At 34.2% G+C, this 19,281-nt stretch overlaps 1 long non-coding RNA gene across 1 annotated transcript; it reads right to left on the reverse strand.

Annotated features, from left to right (window-relative positions):
• Positions 1-6,764: 6,764 nt before the first annotated feature.
• Positions 6,765-17,979, reverse strand: LOC125613000. The gene is made up of 3 exons (XR_007343513.1): positions 17,868-17,979; positions 11,178-11,215; positions 6,765-7,017 (listed from the first exon to the last, which is right to left on the reverse strand). It is a non-coding gene; the product is annotated as an uncharacterized LOC125613000 (long non-coding RNA).
• Positions 17,980-19,281: the final 1,302 nt, after the last annotated feature.

Below are 19,281 nucleotides of genomic sequence, written 5' to 3' on the forward strand. Positions count from 1 at the left end.
TTAGATTATGAGAGCTTTAATCTAAGTGTCTATGGATTAACTAATATGGATTAATTGGGTGGTAACTAGAGGCAGGTAGTGTGTGGCTGGAGGAAGTACATCGCTGGGGGCATGTCTTTGGGGTTTAAATTTTGTCCCTGGCAAGCAAACCTCTTCCTTTCTCTGCTTCCTGGCTGTCATGTCCTGAGCTACTTTCCTCAGCTACACATTCTGCCATGATGTTCTGCCTCGTCTTGGCCCAGAGCTATAAAGTTAGCCAACTATGGACTGCACTCCTGAAACCATAGCCAAAATAAACTTTTCCATCTCTTAAGTTGTTCTTGTCAGACACTTTGGTCACAGTGATGAAAAGTTTACTAAAATGATCAATGTTGGGAGATTTTACACAAAATTCCAAAGCAACAGCTTCTACTTGAACAGTGGAAAATCTAGCAACTCAAACCTTCTCTTGGAATCTACTATCTCTTGGTGCTAAATGGTGGCTTTGGCATGAATGCACAATCAGGCTGCATGATTCTGGATACTTATTCAGTATCTTGCCCAGTCTCTGTATGACTGGAGTTGAGTCACTACTATTTACCATTCTTGAATGTTCTCTGTTAAGAATTTCTGGAACTCTAATGTATTTCAGCTTTATTTAGCTACAAGTGTTTTTAAGGCTAAGGCAGCAAAGTCATAAGAATGCAACAGAAATAGCCATCTATTACAAACTTCATAGACTTACTTGGGGAAGACCTGCAAAAAACAAAATGCCAGTAATATATAATGTGAAAGTATAATCTAATCACCATGTCTTATTATCATGCCTCCAAAAACAATTGTCCAGAAATCTGGAGTTAGGAGGGATATAGCAATTTTCAAGTGAAATAATTTTGAAAGCACAGTCAATGAGTTTCAACATGAGAAATAATAGAGAAAAACAACATAATTTGAGTGTTTACTTACATGCATTTTGTTTACACAAATCAAATAAGGAAATGCAAAGGGCAAACAGATTTTCTTAAATTGTAGAAAAGATATGTATTTTTTAATCATGACAAAGAAAGACATCCTGAGAAGTTGGTTTGTATTTTATAGGCAATATAGGTAGTCTTCAAAAACTATCATAGCATTTTAGGATTGAAATTTCCTGCTTAGAATCAAATTAAAGGATTATTGATGTCACCTAGCAACTTCATTTCCTTTTTTCTTGCTTAACATTTGTAATGGTGAAAAAAATTATTTTAATGATCATAGAAAAGGAAAAAATGTTAGCCTATTTACTCATTCAGGTTGTACTAATTTGGAATTAAATATATGCATTCATTTTTTAAAATGTTAACCTGATTGTTTTTATCACTACAAGATAATTTTTATTCTCATATGCATATATATGACTTTGTGTGTGTGTGTGTGTATATATATATATATATGTATAAAGATATGTGTGTACTTGTCTGTGTATGTGCATACACATAACTCACACTTACCTATTATAAATATGTAAGTAACAAAGACTCAAGCTTAAATAGGAACACATTAACAATTCATGATAAAATGAAGTGGTAACAAATTATTTGAAGTAATTGATAATTGTTAGCAGCAACAATATAAATTAAAATCCTGTTCCTCAGTTGTAGCAATTTTTGTCTGTAGGACATTATTTTAGATACCATATATCTTTATGCTAATACCTAAACACAAACACACAAGCCAGTATGGCAATGAAACTTTTAAAAGGATGTAAAAACCATTCTACCATAAGAATCCACAGAACTATACTGGCTTGATAGGGTAGGCATCTTAATCTTTAAAGGCGCAATACCCCGGAACAAGTTTAACCATAGATCTGTCTTACAAATAGAAAAAGTTTAAAATTTCATAAAACAGAGAAACTAAAAAGTGGGTCAGTTGTCAGTAATGTATTAATTTTTCAACACAAGAATTTAATTCTCTTACACTCTTTTTTCAGGTTTCCTTTGAAGTTAATAGCAACCAAAATGGAATAAGCTTGAATATAGAATCAGCATATTGCATTTGTTAATGCAGAGGATTTGGAGTACAAAGGAAATTAATGAGTCCTTTAAACTAACACAATTTTATGTTTTGCTTTGAACATGTAGTTGCATTGAAAGGCAATGTTTGCACTAAACTGGTAAAAACAAGAAAGACACAGCAAGTAGCATGGTTTCTGTAGTTCAAAGAAATTCCAGTGGGAGCCTGCTTCAAACCACAAAATCCCTACCCCTCATTACCCACATCTAGTAGCAAGCCCCATTATTTGGCCTAGGGGAGGACGGGGATGTCCATTGATACAGACGAAGAAGAAAGATAACTTCCTTACTTTTAAAAGAATATTTAAAAAAGAAAAAAAGAGAGAGAAATAAAATTTTCTAAGATGCAAAAAATAAAAGAACTTCACAATTCTAATATCCATACACATCACAAACCAATGAACTGTTTTAAATATCATAAAATCATATACTGTCATCTTCATTTCAAATACTGGTTCCCTATTGATATTCCAGTTCATTATTAAGAAATTCTATATTGTCTTTTAATTATATATCACATATACCAATTTCTGGCTATTAGTATTAAAATCATGTCTGTCCTCATAAAATTTTGTGCCTTTGAATGAATACGCTCTTTTATATTACAACCACTTTTGACTATTTGGGGCCAAGACACATGCCAAAGTCTTAATGACTTGAAGGGAGTTGTCACCCTCCTCAGGACCCTTCCTATAAAAGACTAGCAAATTATTATGGGTTGATATTTTGGGATCTTTTTAAAATATCTTTTGGGAGAATTATACTTCCTATGAAATATCTTTCCTTGGCCCTACTCACAAATGTATTACAAATTCCAATAGTATTTATTTCATATATCAGAACATTCTACTTTGTCTCCATGTTCAGGAAAGGAAAGTCACCATGGAGATTTCTTTCCAAATTTAAATGTCACAGGAAAAATGGGAAACTGAGAAATAATCCTGCTTGTTCTTCCTATATATTTACTTTGTGCATTGACCTTAATTAATGATGAGCTATTTCCAAATGATATCACAGTAAGTCAATCCCTGTTTTATAAATAGATATTTGACTTTATTTATGGTAGATCCAATAACCTAGAACAGTGAATCTTAATACTATATGTTAGAATCACCAGAAAAGTGTAATATTAGGTCTGGGGATGTAGCTCAAGCAGTAGCACGCTCGCTTGCCATGCGCGGGGCGCTGGGTTCGATCCTCAGCACCACATAAAAATAAAATAAAGATGTTGTGTCCACTGAAAACTAAAAAATAAATATTAAAAAATTCTCTCTCTCTCTCTCTCTCTCTCTCTCTCTCTCTCTCTCTCTCTTTAAAAAAAAAAGAGTAATATTAATGCCTGGGACCCTGTTTTCAGAGATTCTGATAGATGCTTTAGGGTCAGACCCAGGTATCAAAACATTTAAAAAGCACCTTAAAATGCACAGTGTTGAGATCCACTGCAATAGAGGGATTCTTGCTTACTGCCTCTGTGTCTGAGTAATAATAACAACTTTTACAGCATCAGAAACAGAAATTATTAAGTAACTACAGTAAGCCACAAGTGACCTCAATTATCATACCTAATTCTCACACCACCCCTATTTATCAATGGAGCAAATTGCTGCTGTAAACTCATTGCCCATATACCAGAGAGCACTCTTAAGTTGGTTGACCTCCTAACTTCAGCTTTACTACAGGTATGCCTTATATATAGAAATTCAAGTTGTAACTATAAAACAGTGTGAGCTAATGTCTCATATGTTCCCAGTGTTCAAAGATCTCTTACTGTTTAGTCACAATAGCATTTCTTTTCTTCCTAGTGTTATTTTGCTTAATGCTCACTTTTCTCCCAAGCCAGAGTAAAGTAGCAGAGGTACACAGATAGGTTCCCCTCAGTGCTTCCTGTAAAGAGCCAAACACCCACTTATTACTCCATGGACATGTCACCTCCATGAAAGTTTCAAAAGTTCACCAAGGTGGGGCTGGGATTATAGCTCAGTGGTAGAGCGCTTGTCTCGCACATGTGAGGTACTGGGTTCAATCCTCAGCACCACATAAAAATAAATAAATAAAGATATTGTGCTCATCTTTAAAAAAAAAAAAAAAAACTTTAAAACAAAACAAAAGTTCAGCAAGGGATAGTCAGTGATTCAGGATGCATCAGTATCATATTTCAGTGATGTAATGTATCTAGTAAAGAGTAATTCTACAAGTGCGCTACTTAAAGGTATGTATGTAGGTACAATCAGAAAGACTCTTAGGTACTAAGAGGTTTTGCATTCCATAGGACTAATTATTTCTTCATAAGTCATTCTACTAATAGTTGGAAATGGCATCATATTTTATTATTAATTCTTAATTTTATGATCTTGAGTAAGGTCTTTTCCCATAGTTTCTCAGCTACAATCTTCAGACACCTAATTATGTAGATTACTCTCCTTGGACCTAGCTCCCTCTGTCATTGTAGTGCTTTGCCTAGACTAAAACCAAAACAGGGTGTGGTGAGTGATGGGTGGGATCACATGTGACCCTGCTCTATACAAGACATCACAAAGAGCTGGCATTTCTTTTCCCAAGGAATTTTCTATGTAAGCACAGTTTCCCCAAACTTCTACCCAATTAGTGAATTCCTTTTTTCCTTCCTTACTCTCCTCCCTCTTCCTTCCTGTCCTTTTTCCCTTTCCTCCTCCTTTCCTTTTGCATTCGAGTTCAAAAATATTCAAATTTAAATTTGCTTCAAAACTTCTTAAAAGAATTGTTTGGATTTCATCATGGCCTTTACTTTTAGTTAGTTTGTATCTTTTGCCTTGGCAGAAAAAGAAGAAAACTTAAAGCTTGGAGACTTTTCCCCATAGTGACATAGTCAAATTAGTTTAAATCACCTTAAAATGGTGAAAAATGTGATGCCTATTATGGGAGACACTGTTTGTCTTCAAAATTTAATTAAAACTTTATTATCAAAATATTTCTGCAAACTGAGAATCTTAAGTTAAAATGCAGCATAGACCAATCATAACATTTTTTCTTTTAAATATTAGTAAAGATGATATAATGAAAAAATCAATTTTGTTGTTTCTAAATTCTCAGATCAATTTTTGGAATTAAAACTGCATGATTCGTGATGGGAAAGGAGACCTTTTTTTCAGTTTGATTGAATACTCTCATCAGAAATTAAATGGGCATTGGTTTTGAGGAGGAAATTCCAGAATCATACTAAACTGATCCATCTTACCCAGTGCTTAGATTGTAAAGGAGCTAAATGCATCATGGTATTAAAATGAAATGAATTATGCAGAACCTTTGACAGACAGCATGTATAATGTCTTCTTTAAAAACTCTTCAAATCATTCTGTTCTATCTTTGATTATGTGCTAGTTATGCTGAAAGTAAGTAACCCCTCAAATGTTTTAAAACACACATACATATGGATTGCATAAAATTAATATCTTTACCTTTACAAAAAACATTCCAGGAGCACATTTGCCTGTAAAATATATTTAAGACAGTTTCAGCACTCCACTAAACTCTATTTTCAGAGGTTTATAATATGGTCATAAAAATTCATTCCAGGCTAAAATTCAGTACCAAGAAAAATGTGCTTTACACTTGGTAGATAACCATTTCCTCTTCTTTCATTTCTCATGACTATTTTTAAAAAGTTTCCACAGAGTGTTTTTTCAAAAGTTGAGACATAAACTCACAGGAATTAAAATCACAATTGACATTCAAGTCATTTTTTAATTTGCTTGCAACTCTCCCCTTCTCTCACCCTTCATTTCTTTCTTGCTTCCAAAATACAAAAGGTTAGAGAATTTTTTCCATAAAACTGCAAGTGTAAAGAATCTAGATCAAAGATGGCATGGTGCCCTGCTTCAGAATGTCTATGTACACACTGCCCAGCTCTGATATGCATTGCAAAGAGAAATGGTGTGTTCACAAAGCTCTAGTCTAAATCTTGTTAACATCCAGCTACTAGTTTACACATAGAAACACATGAAGGGTCACATTTAACAAATCATAAATGTTTCTTATTTGAAAAAGGAAGGGAATCATTTCCCAAGCCACTGTAGCTACTGAATTGAAGCCATGATTAGAACCCTGAAACCCGTGAAGGAAAGAAGTGTGTCAGCTGGAGCAGGAACACCTGCTAAACTCAGAATCATTTCTGGGATAGGGAAATTTGAAGGACCAACCCTTTCTTTAAAAGTGACCCAGCTCATTTGATCTAAAACTAAAATCTAGATTCTTTTCTCCAGTTTGCTTCTTATATTTGAGCAATAAATACCTTTCCCTGCCTTTCTTCATTGTTAACCATTAAAACTGTCCCAGCCATAATTCCTAGGAGGACCCCTCCCCTTGGTATATTGGGCAATATTGTGATCTTTTTCTTTTCATTCTTGACCATGATATTGTATATAAATATGCAATTGTAAATAATTATTTCACAATAATATCCGAGTTTCCCTTATAGTTATTCAATGAGAAAGAGTTACTCAGGGTGGTCTGGAATCAGATAGGGAAAGCTTTATGAGATATGGGGAGAAGTGCCTGTCTGGTTTCCTGACTACTTGCCGCAGCCCGGATGGCTGGGCAAAATAACCGGGGGGTGAAGAACAACTTGTGTACATTGATACAGCAGGAGTAGGAGCCGTTTATTGTAGGACCTGAGGGGTATATATACATTACACACAGCTTATCTTAATTAACATAAACAAGATACAGGAGTCAACCAATAAGGAATCTCCACACTTAATGACTCCCTGGCATTACTTCACAAACCACTCCCTCCCCAAAATGCCAGGCGCCATCTTGACTTGTTTACAGACTCTAACAACTACTGAGACTGGAGAAGCTTGAGTGAGAACAAATCATCTTCCCTTTCCATTGCAGTGGAGGAGGAATGAGAAGACATCTTGCTTCCTTCAGCACCAGGCTCAAAACCTCAGGCAATGCACTTCTACTGCAGGCTCCTTGACTTCAGCTGTTCAACCCAGAAACAGCTCTGTAAGAGCAAAGTAGATGATGAAATGAGTTGAGAGATGGAGCAAGGAAACAGAAGATCACAGCTCAGTAGTATTTTGGAAAGAATGGTATACCCAGGTGAAAATGAGAAATGGACGAAACCTTGAGATCTTAACTCATCCAAAATAATGCAGTTCAGATGGTTTATTGAAAAAATATCTAGATCATATATAGTTTTCACATTACTAACAATTGATCTAAATCCATATTTGGAACAGTATGATTATATAGTCCTTCCTCTTGTGGGAATTACTCTACAAGTACAGGTGAAATTCAATAACATTGTTTTTGGTTTTATTTGTTTGTTTTTCCAGATTATCTACTTACTGTCAATTTAAAACCAAACTTTAAAAGACTGACAGTTTAGGCAAATGTCTCATTTCTAACCATTTTTGAAGCCCAGATTTTTTTTCTCTCATTTTTAATGTTTCTACATATTGTCAGTTGAAAGTTTTGTTCATGGGTAGAGATGGTGTGAAAAACATCACTTCTTTGTTGAAACTGATGGGGAGAACACATTCAAAAAGAAAAAATAAAGAACAGATGCATTTCTGTTTTTACTACAGCTTAATGTATTTTCTCCCTTAAAATGCCCATTTTTATGTTAACAACTTTGCTTTTCTGTTACCTTTTTGCTAGACAAAGATGTCATTAATTTTCAAATGTCTTTTCTTCTTTCCTTAGGCAGCAAACTCCTGGGTGCCACTTTAGCCACATACCAGAAGAGAATATTAATTTAAATAATGACAGGAAATTGGTTTTTATCATCTCTGCAGAGTGCAAAACAGGGGTAAAACCTACTGCATTGCAGAATTAAGTAAGTGCCACAGCACATGTACTGTCTTACCCAAGTCCCTTTGCTGTGCCTCTTTACTGTGGCTGGGTCACCATTGCTGTATGCTGAGGGCATAATATCTACAGAGAAGCTCCCCTTTGCCCTCACCCCAGAAATAATATGGCAAATGTGTCCAGAAATATGTCTTCCCAATTAAAAATTAAAGATCCTTGCAGTTACATTCCATTGAATGATACACACCTTACCCATATTTAATGCTTGTCTGACAAATGTTTTCTTAGAGGTCACTTCATGGTGGTGTAACATTAGAGGGCCTCCTCCAAAACTGAGGCAGCACCAAGACCCTTCACCCCAATTCTTGCTATCATACAAGAAAGATTTCAGACATGTCACTCAGAATATAATAGGCATTAATTTATTACAAGGAATAGGAAAGAGGACAAGGGGAAACTCTCAAAGGCGAGAGTGGGTCCTCACAGAGAGAAAGATGATGTGCCTCTCCTGACCTCCAGTTTCACTGAGGTTCCTAGGGAAGTTTCCAGAGAGTCCCACCCAGGTCCACCCCTTGAATTTTTTTGGGGGGAGGAATGTTTCAAGGATTGAACTCAGGGACACTCAACCACTGAGCCACATCCCCAGCCATATTTTGTATTTTTTTTAGAGACAGAGTCTCACTGAGTTGTTTAGGGCCTCACTAAGTTGCTGAGGCTGGCTTCAAACTTGTAATCCTCCTGCCTTAGCTTCCCGAGCTGCTGGGATCACAGGCATGTGCCACTGCAACAGGCTTCTTTGACATTTGACTGACAGCAGGATTACATCAGACTTTCAAGTCCATACTACATAGGACACTTTAGCCCATGCTATAGTCCCCCTTCCCTTCAGAGTAGTTTGTATTTTTTTAATGGAATTTTGGGCCTGCATTTCCCTGTAGATAACAGGTTGTTAGCTTAGAAATGTTTAACATATCCTGATGACTTAAGCCAGGTAGGGCTGTAGGTAAATTGCCTTTTAAAAGGTAAAGCATGGAGTGTCAGCCCAGTGGACACAGTTTATAGAATATTCCCTTAACCTTGTATTCCCATCACTGTTATCTGTCTCCTATCCTTGGTACCTTAGGTCAAAGGCTAATTTCCCAATGTATTTTTTTTTCTTTTCATACTAATAATTGTTCCCTGTAAATCTTACGACCTGTGGAAAGATTTTGTTCAATGTACCAACCAAATGCGCAGTAAATGTTTGTTGAACATATTGACAACTCTACTGTTCAGAATTTGTTAGATAACTTGATAGCCATTTTCTACAGCTAAACTGTTGAAATATAAAGGCACATAAAAAGGACCAAACTCCTCACATGCTGACCTGTTCTGCTTCTTTTCCCACTGATGTTCCAGTTAAAGGCTAAGCTCTACCCAATCAAAACCAAACTGCTTAATTTGTATTTGACCTTGATGTATTTCTGTCTTTCTCCTGCTTATTTTAACTGGAATGTTGTCCTTTGCTCTGTGTCTGCTCCACAGCCCTTCCTGCACCTTGTCCCCACCTCATTTACAAATGACACTAGGATGTGGTAATGCCCTTGTGTAAGTGTCTGTCCTCTCCAGGGCTTGTGTGTCTTCTGGGTATCCCTTGGGCCTTCCACAATGGAGCTGGTAATAAGGACATCTAAGTGAAAGATTAAACAAGGCAAGATGTAAGTGGAGTCTTCATTAGCTACAATTTTTTGACTAATACTAACATGTTACTATGGAAGGGATGGTGGTTAACTTTGAATTGACTAAGTGATTATAGAAATGCTTGTTCTGAATATTATTTTGGTTGCAACATAATGACTTAAAAGATAAAATACAGATCATGGATTACACCATCATGTGGTCAATGTAATAGGCACCAATCTAAGCATGAAGAGATGAGTTCTGGTTCTGTATCTGCAACTGACCAAGTGAATAATTCTGAGCAAGATCTTGATTTCCCTGTTTCATTTTCACCACCAATTAAATGTAAGAGTCAGTCACTAGATACAAACTCTAAAGCCCTGTTCCTCTCTAACATTTGACCCACCTGTCATAGAAAATCTTCTAAGTCTTTAAGCTCTAAGCTCTGGGAATCTTTCTTTTTTTCTGTCAGTTCACACTTAACTGAGTGCTAACAGCATGCCAGTGTACTAAATAGACAAGACAGAGGGAGTAACAGCACCAGTTCTGGTTGGCTTTTAACTCACAATCATTCTTTAAAGTAGATACAACTATTCCAAGTTTCCAGATTAAAATATGGAAGCCCAAAGCAGGTAGATAACTTTCTTAATCTCATATCTGGGGTAAGTGACAGAGCTAAGACTAGAATTCAGTTCTTTTGAAAGCTATGTTCTCCCAACTTGGCTAGATTGCTTCCATTCCTGTATAAACTATTTTTGAAAAGATACTAAGAAACAATGCTGTTGTACACTAGCAATATATTCAAACATTTTCATTATCATAAAACATGGAAGAATGAAATTGTTGAACAGGAAATTAAATAAAATTTTCCCTTTTTTATTATGAATCTATTTCATAGTGAGCTCTAAGTTTGTTCTTCCAGTCATATAAAAGTGGATTTTATTTTGCTGCAAAAATATTTTAAAAATGAATAAAGGGTGTAATCCATGTTTTTTCTGTATTGTAAATATTTCTACACTTATAATCATTTTTAGAAATCAGAGCTTGATGTTCTGACATGATTTTACAGCACATACATTAAATGAGAAATTAATAGTTTATGAAATCAAACATGAGGAACATGTATGTTTGGGTAAAGAAAATACACATTGGGCTTATGTGATTTAATCTAAAATGTTCTCTCAAACTTTCATCTAATATTCTATGTATAAATGTAGTTTATGTGTTTAAGCTTCCAATATACTCTGGCTATATACTCAAGATGATGTAAGTAAAAATATTAATAACAAGATTTTGGAGAAATATGTTCTTCCCTCTTGTATTGTCAGGAGTAATACATGGAAAGAATTGGAAAGAAACTGCACAATTCAAACTGCAAGAAGATAAATGACCAGCACGGATTTTTTGTTTTATTTTATAAAGCATTCAAACTCTGCCCCCTGCAAAAAAAAAAAAAAAAAAGGCAACTAGGTTTTTGCAAGCTTTTGTTATGCCAGGGAGAAGCTAATACATCACTCTAACTATGAGCAGAGAACAGGGGAAAGAGAAGGGGTCACAGCTATCTATCAGCCTTTAAACAAACACCATCTAAGTTGTTACAGGTAGCACAGTACATAACATCGAATCAAGGCCTTGCTGAAGTGCTACCGTTCACTGCCTAAAATAAAAACTGAAGATTTATATTATACCTACCGCTTATCCTGCCTCCCACCTGTCTTCAGTTTTTCAAGCTGGGGAAAAGAAAATAAATGTTTAAAAAGCTATGAACAAAGATAGTTCTTAGTTTCCATTTTCCACAGACTAAAAGATTCTAATGGGATGGTAAAAACTCTGGGTTCTTTTATTTGTTCACAGTTTTATGACACTAAAATGATAAATTAATCTATAGCTATAGGTAAAACCATAACAAATTCTGTGGGACAATTCTGTGTATAGTTATGGAGTTATTTTCAGACTTATTTATTTAACAGTGCTCAATATTAGCTAGTATAGATTTTATTAGATAACCTCTATTAGTAACAACAATTATTAGATATTAACCAGCTAAATAAAGAATAGGACTTCAAATTAATTGGTAGAAATTCTAATGATATTTATGGCTTTAATTACTTGAGAAATAAAACTATGTATACCCATAAAGTTTTCCATAGCTTTGCTATTATTTTTAAGAAACATTAGTCCCAGGAAGGTGAAATTTTACATAGCTTTCTTTCAAAAATTTCTGAAAACCTATTTATCTAAGTAACTGACTACTCAGCTAAGTCTCATCAGGATAATAGCTCCTTTGCAGAACCACCTGTCGATCAGTTGAGCTTATCAAGCTACTAATTAATCTTCAATGCATTTTAACTCTCTCCTGCCTATGTCTTCATATCCTAAACTGTTATATTTCAAAATGTGCAAAATATCCATCAGGCTCTGCCCATCTTCCTCCCATAAGGAAAACCTGTATTAAGCCACAAAACATACAATACATGTCCTCCAGGAATTAATGCTTTGGAGACGTTGCTAAAACTTTTCATGACATAAGTCTCTCCTTTGAACAAATAGGCTACTTTCACAGCTTGTTTGAAAACTTAACAGAACTCTATCTGTTTGCTCTATGGGGAAGATCTATATTCTAATTTACTATAGGTTCAATAGTAAAATAAATCAGAAGAATCATGGCTTTATACTTATATCCTTTGGGTACAAATCCATTCTATTCTGGTTCCCATCAAAGTTAAATTCCAGTGGACAGTAGGCCTTAGAGAAAACTACTTTTCTAATTATATGGTTGCCTTTCTCAACATGTTCTGATTCATTAACTTAAATAACTAATCTATGCCTAATTAAAAACTAGTAAGTTTTAATTATGGACAAGTTAGTTGATATCTAAAGAAACAACCACTAAAATTTCCAAATTAAAATTAATTCTCACTTATCATTAGAGAATAAATACATCTAAAGAAAATTTACTGAAGTGAATATTGTAACATTCAGTATAGATAAGTATTTATTTTAGCTGTGATCTTTTCCCTGTTGGTAGAATTTGAAAAATTATAAAACATATTTTAAGTGCTTAACTTTAAAAATTCATCATTGTGTGTGCCCTTTTAAAATTATGTGTGATACTAAATTATGATCCTAAGGATTATTCCCCCACATTTATCCAGAATTAAAAAGCAAAACACTTAGTGAATTTTGTAGCTCTCATTCCCAGATGCTTTATTCAAAACTAAGCTTTGATGTAATGAAAGAGTATCAGTGAGCCTTGTATGTTTCACACTTCCAAATGAATTTCTAGTAGTTGTTTATTTCTACTAAAGAAAATTCCCAGAAAGGAGCTGAAAAATGGACATTAGAATTCAATGTATTTTAAAAGTGACGTATTACAAAGATAAAATAATTAAATATTCAAAGAACAGTCAAATTGATCACATACTGTTGTTTTAAAATATCACCTTCCACAGTGCTATATTCTCATCTTTGCCATTTTTCTAGATTCCTAAAAATTATACTATTTTATTGTCTTACAAGACAGGTCCAAGTAGCCAAAAGACATAAAAGGAAGGCAAATCATATTCAATGCATATTTTAGCATTGAATTTAGCAAATCATATTCAATGCATAATTGCACACAGTAAAATAACAAAATTTAGCCATTGATGTTAAAAAAAAAAAAAAACAGTATGTATTAGGCATTTTAGGCAGTTTCCTTCATGTTTCTAAGTCTTGAAACAATAGATCTCCACTGGACAAGTAGGTGAGGATCTTTCTTACCTTTCTATCCTTCACATAACCTGGCACATAATAAGCAATGAATGAATATTTTGGTAATTACCATGAACTTGAATACACTCTAATCTCTTAGATTTTTATATTTCAAAAAAAATCATGATTTTTACCAAAGTTTCAAAGTTGTAAAAAAAAAAAATCAGACCTAACTCAATTGATGTAGTCCTCAGCTGTGTAATACTACAAAAGAACTACACTGGAAGATGGGAATATGGGTCATAGTCTATATTAATCAGTCACAAAATCAAGTAAGTCACTTGTCCTCACCATGATTTATTCTAAGATTCACTTTTCTTACTTATCAAATAAGATCAAGTGAGAAGTTATCTTTCATCTCATACTTTCTGCAAAACTATTAGCTCCTAAGAACCCTAGTAAAAATTTAGTTTTTTCACAACAAAACAGTGTCAAAAGTGACAGTTTGCTATTGCTATTATTATTAGCAATTTTAACTCAAGTAATTTTAAGTACTTTAAATTCAGTGTAGTTCCCAAGACTCACTGTAACCAAACACTCTCATGACATAGTTTCTATGAGAAAAAAAAATCTGTTCAAAATTACAACCCCAAAATCTATAACACAACACTTTATTCTTTTGGAATTATATATAGATATTCCCATGTGTTCTTTGTTAGCAAAATTTATGGCAGAAGAAGTCAAAAACCATAAAATCATTTCCTAAACATTATTCACCCTATCAACTAAAATTTTATCCTACCTGCTGGACTCCATCTACCTAATAGATTTTCTTTTCTCAATTGAATAATTATTTGATATTGCAAAGGTGTAACCCAGGGTAAACATAAAAACTCAATACATATTTAATTAAATATTTTAACTATGTGTTAAGGAAAAGTGGAAAAAAGAATAGAAACTGTTCTGGGCTTTTAGTTTGACTTAGCTAAGAGGAGACATTCACTCTTGACTCCAAAATGTTCACCATCAATAAGTAAAATGTGTTTCTCTTCTAGATCTTTATTCCTAAAGTCTTTTCCATATAGGATAGAAAGTATATTTTTAGAAACTATGCTGTTCTGAATTTATTGATGTCTGTATTTCAAATAAGGCACTAATCTGTGGTCCAATCTATTATTTGAGTTTAAAATAAAAAAAATAAAACATGCATTCAAAATGGAACTCTGCTACTATGAGCTTTATGATTCCATGCACAGATTTATTTAAAAGATACTGAAAACTATATAAGTTAGGTGTTCATGTGGTTACATCAGAAGAATGAATTTTTCCTGATTTAAAATATCTTAGTAACTTTTCTGCAGACATTACAGTAAGCCTTTGGCCATCATGTTGATTGAGAATATATAAGGAAAGAGCTAGAAATATGCTAAGCTGATTTTAAACTTAGAACAAACTTTAGCTGCTTGGATTATGGGTATATACAGTCTTAAATTTAAAAAAAATAAAGAAAAAAATAAACCTCAAATATACTCTGAAAGGTCTTCAACTGATTGCTTCCTTATTTTGACATTCGTTATTTTTGTCTCTGAATATTCTTAAAACAGAATATGACTTAAAAGCAAACAGAATGGCATGATCAAAAGGGTGTATTTTTGAACAATATAAGTGGATATTGAGTTCAGGTTTGCAAGATCTTTCCATTTAATTCATTTCAGCATTTGTGCAAATCTGTCTCTGCCCATAAAACTCATGTTTCATTTCTAAATCAATTTATAGTGAATAAAGAAAGGAAGAGAGAAAGAAAGGAAGAAAGAAAGAAAAAAAGAAAGAAAGAAAGAGAGAGAGAAAGAAATTAACTTAAGGGAGTTATCTTTCATTATGTTTGTATTTCAATTAAAGTTGGCCCCTTCTCTTTAGGGGTATAGGTGATCTGGTACCGGAGGAGAATCGCAACATAAGTGAACAACCATGAGCCCAGTGAGGGCTGAAACAATAGTAGCAGAATCTTCAGCCTTGCCAAAACACATTTCTTGGATGTATTAATTGGAAAAGACATGCATGATGCAAGTGAATGAGAGGAATATGATCCAACCATCAGGGTTTCTTGGCAGTGGTCAACTTTGCCAATATTCACCTGTTCTGTGCACAGACATTGGCAATGGCAGCTATAATGTATTAGGGATCAAAATCATTGAAAACAACTGGGTCACATATTGAACGCCTCAGCACCGCCACTGCTGTGGCTCAGCAGGTCTTTCCAGAATCCTTAGAGTCTCAGTTCTTTTATTTTTCTGTCTTCTCAAAACAAGTCTCTCAAAATTTATATTCTCTTTTAATCACTTACTCAGCATGGCCAGCTGACAAGTTTTCTAAGAGTCCTGATGATTTTTGTAAACTTCTGTAAAATGCAAGTCCCAAGAGAATTTCTATTTCTCCCCTCTTCCCAAAGCTGTTTTGTGAATTTTGTGGCAGAATGATTGCCAAGAAATTGGCTGTCCTGTTATTTTATTGACAACTACAGGTTGGTATTTGAAATCCTGGTACTAGTCCTGCATTCCTAAGAATGTACCCTTTTGAAGTTCGTTCTAAATCTAAAGTAAAAGTTTTCAAGTTAGAGGGAATTTCCCTTTAAGATACTGTTTTCTTCTTGCCATCCATTACTTTTCTGTTGCAGGATCTAGAAAAGTTTGAAATCTATCCCTACTTCCCCATGTTGAGTAGAAATTGATGCTACTATGTCAACTAAGGGTTTGAAGAAGACTGCTTTGACTATCTGCAGGCACAGCTGCTTGGATGCATGGGGTAAAACAATATTTGACACTTCTAAAATACTTTAAAATGTTTAAGAATAAAGAAATCTATGGGTTGCCACATTCGTATTATTCCGTTTAATTTTATTGGCTTCCTGTTTAATATTTAGTTGCATCTGTGTTTAGGAGCAAGAGGTGGCAGTATACTGAAAGGCAGTTAAACTGATAGTAAAGGAATATCTTATTCCCCAGAAAAAATATATGGATAGGTAAAGTGATCAATCTCCACCAGCTGAGTGGTCCTCAGATCCAGCCATTTCATAACATTTCATTGTCATTAACTCCAGCCTATATGAGAGCATTTACCTGGCATATTTTTATGCCTATTGGTATGTCTTCAGGGAAAGTTTTATTTATACTCAGAAAAGGTTTACTTTTTTTTTTTTGGTAAAAGGCAATTGAGTATTTCTCAAGCTAAATCATATGGATAAGGTTATCTATTGCTGAAGCTGGCTGATTCTGGGGATTATTATGGATGACAAAGATCATGATCCAACAGGGTCTGTAGCTTATCTATGTCAGATAAATATAACTGAGATGACTATTATAGGGTAGAATTTTGCTTCAAAGCAGAAATTCAATACCAAAGAACCAAAAGTGTCAGAATTAGATGGTAGATGGAAGAAGAATAAAAAGATAACCCCAAGATCAATTCACATTAATCAATATATCATTAGTTCCTCTTAACAGAGCTGTCTTCACACTAGAAACCTCTTTTGCAAAAAGGATCCTCATTTTTGAAACTTCCAATATTTCTCTTGGAATGTGTTCATAAATAAAGTATACAAGGTACACTTTTTTCTCTGTGAAACTAAGGGAGCAGGTTAATTATTGGATAGCCCCCCCACTAAAGTCCTTACAAAATCTTCATGAATCCAAGTATATATATAAAGTACTGAGAAAAATTCTAGAAACAAAATTCATAGTAGATGATTTGCAGAAGTCCTGGATGGAGATAGAGTGGCCATCTACACTAGTCTAAGTCTATACCTTCCAGCACCCAAATAGAAAAGAGCCCAGGACATTCTATCCGGCCATCCTGTTATGAAACACTGAGATTAGATTTCTTGTAGAGTGCATAAGAAATACTAGGATTGGGCTGGGTTTGTGACTCGGTGGTAGAGCGCTGGCCTAGGTGTGAGGCCCTGGTTTCTATCCTCAGCACCACATAAAAATAAATAAATAAAATTAAGGTATTGTGTCAACTATAACTAAAAAAAAATATAAAAAGAAATACTAGGATAAACAGAAAACAGGACATCACCCCAAATCCACAAGGAAAATCCTATATCTGCAGATAATTAATAAGAAAGATTTCAGGAGTCCACCAAAAGAGGGAGTAACACAAGAAATTTTTTTTTTTTTAATCAAGAACAGCAGCACAAACACACACACACACACACACACACACACACACAAGTTAAAAAAATCATGACAAAAGCAAAATTTTAACAATTTTACTTAATAGTAAAAGAATAAATTCTTTGATAGATTTATAATCCAGTAAAGTCACTAAAAAGAAAGGACATGGAAAAAATCATATAAGTTATATTAAGGATAAACATGATTCTAGAGGAAATAGCAAAGATATAGAAATGCAGGAGGAGGAAAGATGAAAGAGACATGAAATGCAAATCCTGTATAGGGTTCCAGATTTTCCAGAGGAAACAATAAAAACAGAAACTAAATGATCCCAACAGCTCACTTTCAAGAAAATTTCAAAACATGTAGTCAATGAATATTGAATTAACAAGTAAATGATTGGTAACAGAAAGACAATTCTATCAGTTACTTGGTTTAATCAAGTTAGAGCAGCTATTTAGATACCCTGTAGAAACTATCTGTATTGAATTAAAAGTAAAGGATGTAAGTAACGTACCAGTAATATACTTGATGCACACTCTGTTCCCTCTCCACAGGCTAGGAAGGAGTAGGGAGGTAGCCTAAAGAAAAGAAATATGTAAACAGAGTGATATGTATGTATGTGTCACCCAAAACTCATGTACTGGAAACTTAATACCCAATGCAACAGTGCTGAGAGGTAGAACCTATAAGAGGTGATTAGGTTACTAGGGCTCTGCCCTCGTGAATGGATTAATGTTTCTATCATAGCAGTGGCTTAGTTATCACAATAGTGGGTTTGTTAAAAAAAGTTTGGTTCCATATTGCCATCTCTCTCATGCCATTTTGCCTTCCACCATAGATGACACAGAAAGATCATTATAAGATTTTAGTGTCATATTCTTGGATTTCCCAATCTCCAGAACTGTGAGCCAAATAAATCTCTATTCTTTATAAATTATCCAGTCAGAGCTATTCTGTTATAGCAACACAAAACCAACAAAGACACATATACAAACTCAATAAAATGACTCTCATGTGATTTGAGTACACAATGTAAATGGATATGTGCCATATTGGTTTGCTTTCCTTTTTGTTACTTTTAGTGACTGTGTCCACTGCATGGTTAACTGGAAAAAAAAAAAAAAAAAAAAACCTCCAGAATTTCTTCAAAGAACATCTTATTAGCAGCAATATGAGCATTTTTAGATTAGCTTGTAGTAATTATTGGAGGAAGGACCAGATTGGGGGTTGAGTTAATTCCTGGAATATCAGAAAAGATAGAAATGCATTCTAACACATCACTCCAATTTTTATGATTCTCCTTTATTATTACACATTGTTTATTACATAGTATCTTATCATTATACATTGATAGGAACACACTCCCATCAATTTAGGCTTAACAAGTATATTTCCAATGGTATATAGTGTGGAACATTATTCTAACTACTTTTTTTAATAAAAAGCAGGTATCACAGGTTTAAAATAAATATTAAACAAAGAAAAAGCAAGGGATGCTTAAAGAAGATCGTTACAAGGTTTTATTGCGGGGGGGAACTGTGTGTGTACAAGCACACACACACATATATGCTGGGAACATAGGCAGTAAAATACCCACAAAGCATGGTTCTGCTTTTCATGGGATCAAGAGTAGGTATATCTGAAAAAGTAGAAATAAGAGATTTAACCTGTATTTGCTTTTCCTTCATGAAGGTAACTGGCATATGACTTTTATCAGATCTGTTCTTAAGGCCTATGAGTCTTGAATTACAAATATGTCCAAAGAGAGAGAAGATAATGGAGGGCCTAGTGAGAAAAACAAATTTGTTGGAGATAGCATTATTAAAGGCACAAAATTAGAACAATCAGGAAAAATAAGTAGCCCAATTATTAGATTACTGAGAGGTCAAACAAAGCAAACAATACAAAATTTTAGGGGAGAGGTACAT

This window comes from Marmota marmota, unplaced genomic scaffold (assembly GCF_001458135.2).
Source record: "Marmota marmota marmota unplaced genomic scaffold, marMar, whole genome shotgun sequence".
NCBI classification, from domain to species: domain Eukaryota; kingdom Metazoa; phylum Chordata; class Mammalia; order Rodentia; family Sciuridae; genus Marmota; species Marmota marmota.